The sequence below is a fragment of the Asparagus officinalis genome, chromosome 7, assembly GCF_001876935.1.
Source record: "Asparagus officinalis chromosome 7, Aspof.V1, whole genome shotgun sequence".
NCBI classification, from domain to species: domain Eukaryota; kingdom Viridiplantae; phylum Streptophyta; class Magnoliopsida; order Asparagales; family Asparagaceae; genus Asparagus; species Asparagus officinalis.
Window position 1 is genome coordinate 90491929 of NC_033800.1, and position 3919 is coordinate 90495847.

Below are 3919 nucleotides of genomic sequence, written 5' to 3' on the forward strand. Positions count from 1 at the left end.
TTCTTAAAACATAGGTGTTTTTATGCAAATACTATATTTGTATATTATAGACTAAACAATTACTATAGACATCTTTCAAGGAAGGGTCAATTTCAACATCAAGTTACTGACTTTTCCTCTAAACCTTCAACCAATGAATGGGTCCGTGTCAAAAGGACACGTTCAACTCTTAAGGAACGCATCTAGATGTGTCACGTAAATGCTGCTAACGATCGTGCTCTTGTGAAAAAAGCACAAGAAGTAAAGAAGGAAGAGATAGCTAAAGAACCACCAAAATCCCTCAAGGTTTGGGTGCCAAAATCCAAAACTACACGAAAATCGAGTTCACTAACAACAAGAGCTGCTTCCTATAGCCGAGACACACCTTGCTGTCTCGCTAGCCTAATGTGTCTCGCCCATGGCCGAGACACCTATTGTTGTCTCACCCATGGCCGAGACACCTATTGTTGTCTTGTCTAAGGAGCCACCTCCACAGTCGTTTCTTCACCCTCGTCGACGTCCGTTCTGGGTTCGTCTTCCACGATCGATTCCATCGTGCCTTCTATGAAGCCTTGGGTCAGTCCTGACCTATCTAAATTCAAAATCACGATGGCGCATCATTTTGGTCCTCTGTATGAAGATCTAGGTGAAGCTCTTGTAAAAGAGCGCTTGGGTTCAGTGATCAAAACCCGATTAACTTCTTAGGTTGGGGGTCGTACACGTCCTACCATCAAAATTCCAAACACCACTTGCCTGAGGGTTCATGTAGGAACCTCAAGAGCCCATTAAGATTCCACACTCGCAAGGGGGTGGTTCCTAATGTGCAATACCTGAGAATGCTAACAATACTTTACATCCCAGAAGAAGACGTGTCCATCAAAAGATAACGTTATACCTAAGAGGTCACACCAACAAATAATAGGGTGCTCCGGTCATCATGCCGATGAGTTGTACTATCAGGCTGGGGGTGTGAACAAATCTCGAAAGAGAACTATTCCAGAGAAGTGCTCTTATTGTCCATGTGAGAGGCTCATTAGGGCAGTATTATCAGAATATAGCTGCTCCAAGACTACTCCACAAAGAGTCTAAGTATTCAAGAGACTATCAACTGAAGAGTCAAAGCCTAAGACGAGATGTTTTTGAAATAAAAGACTCGCCGCCCAAGATGATGAATTCTTAGAAGTCACCATCAATATGGTAGATAAAGGAAAGCGGTATTCAACTAACTCAGACCTTGACTTTTCTCCGAAAGGAAGGGTATATCAAAGGAGTTCTTAGAGAATGACTTGGCGTCAATTAAGAACCACTAAATGTAGAGATTATAGAAGGATGCACGAAGGAATTTCCTCAAAGGATGAACTCTCAGACGCTTTCTCTACAATCGCCTCTGACGATACAATGTCCAAAATAGGGTGAGCTAGGGAGGCATTCACCATCACTTCTGGTCAGCTAGCTCAAATGATTTAGGATGCTCTAACTCGACAATGAGAAGAAATTCGAGCTGAAATGAAGACGGAGACGGAGTTGGCCATGCAGCAAATGAGAGAGCTGCAGGCTCAGTCACATCATGTAAAACCCCAAAAATTTAAATATTATGTGATAAATAATAATAAACATGTTATATGATGATAATAACATATTTTAATGTTTGAGTATGCTAGAAATTAATTTGAGATCAATTCAATGTATATGTGTGAATATATGAGTAAAAATGCGTAAATCATGCACGAAGAAGAAATCTGGAAAAATAACTAGTTAAGATTTTATTACCTTTTCACACCGCTACAGTTAGAATCTGGGAAAACTCAAAAGAAAAAAGTTGTAGTCGACTAATACAAATTTCCAACATATCTTAAATCAACTTATTCTGAGGTCGGATGTGAAAGTTACAGTCAAAATACCGAATACTGATTTCAGAAACTTAAAATTTACAGTGTAGTTGACTAATACTCAGTGTAGTCGACTAGCGGGAGTTTCCTGGGTGTGTCAGGTTACAAATTTTGGGTCGAATTCATTATGTTTTAAGCCTAATTGATAACCTAAGTATATATACATGTTTAGACCTTTTATCCTGATATCTTTCATGTGAGTTTTCAGCCCCTATCTCCCCTCAAACCCTAAACTTCGTTCTTGACATTACTCGAAGAGATTCGAAGCAAATAGTTGAATTGAGGGTGAGATTGTGTGTTTTTGAGCGAGGAGGGATCTTTCACGTGTGTCTAGAGGCTCGATATGACGTTTCAGGCAAGATCACTTGTATCCAAACTTGCACCCTTAGTTAATGAATGATTTAAGATGTTAAAATCGATGTTTTACATGTTTAGATCTTAATCTTATGTAAAAAAGATTAAAATTTTTATATTAACGGTAAACAAATGTTAGATCTACATGGTTTTCTTGCTGTTTATGATAGAAACATGATCATGATCATTAGGTTTGTTTCAAACTTCATTTGTATCTCGTTTATTATGTTTTAATCATGCTTAAACCATAGATTTAGGATTAAATAAGTTTAAATGTTAATTAATAATGATTAAACCCTAGGTTTAGTATAATTAAGTTTTGTAAACATGAATAAATAAATTTATATCTGTTCTATGTTTCATGTAAGCATGTTTATGCTTTTTATGTCGATTACTAGGGTTCATGTGAGATATTTGATTATTTGGGACGTTAAGCTTGATTAGGTTGAATCAAGAGTTTAAATCATCATGGTGATATTTCTTTTTATTGGTATTTACTAGTTTTATACTGTAATAAAGCATGATGAGTATGTACGGATTGGTAAGTACTGTTCGTACATGAATGTGTGCATTTTTTTAGACAAAGTAGTCAACTACACTGAGTAGTAGTCGATTACTCATGTCGAGTTGAGTTTAACAGAAACTGTGACTTTGTAGAGTAGTCGACTAATGTTCAAAAAAATCAACTAACTAATACTGAGTTAAGTTACTGAGTCTGGATGGACTCAGTGTACTCGACTACTAAGCAAAGTAGTCGACTACTAATGTTGTTTTCCTAAATAATATGTTGTTTTGATTTGAGATGCGATCATGGGGTTTGAGTCATATGATAGTACATGTAAATATACAAGAATAGTGTCATAGTATACACATGAGTATCCCAAAAGGGGATTTGACAAGTGTTGAGTGATTACACTTGAGTCGGAGTAGTATACACATGTCAGATATCGTTAATGAGCCCAGCTTAGTACTATATGAGATAGTGCATCGATATGCCAGATTTATATAGTTCATACATAGGATGGATATTGTTGATGAGCTCAGTTCAGTACTACGTAAGGTAGTGCATCAATATTCCATTGGTACAGACCATTGAGTCAGGTTTGGATGCTTTTTCTAGCAGTCTGTCTGCACGAGGGTGTGATGAGGCTTGTTAGCCGCCTTTTAGGATACCTATAAGGTAGGCCGTCACGTACTCATGTTATACACTAAGATCGTGATGAGACTAATGAGCCGTGTACATTGTTTTAGGATACCTACAGTGTAGTCCATCGTGCATGATATTGCGATGAGACCAGGATCTTGCAAAGAGTTACAAATGAGACAATTACTTGATAGACTGAGTTTTGGTGGATGCCAAAAGTGTTTATGTCACACTGTTGAATATATATATGACCGAGATACCTTACTCTTATGAGTATATGAGACTTATATGTTAACATTCATTATGGTGTTTTATTCTCCAATGATGTTTCTTTTAATAGTTCAGGATTAATATTTAGATATCTACAGTTTAAGACAACTTCAAGCGATGTTGAGAAGAAGTAATTGGGCCACCCCTAGTGTTATTGAGGGGTGCAATTGAACCACCCCTAGTGTTATCGAGGGGTGTATCAGTCTTGATGACTTCGTCCTTTTCTGGATCACTGTCATCTGTGACATTCTGAGTGCAGTGACTGGATTTAGCTTGCTGACTG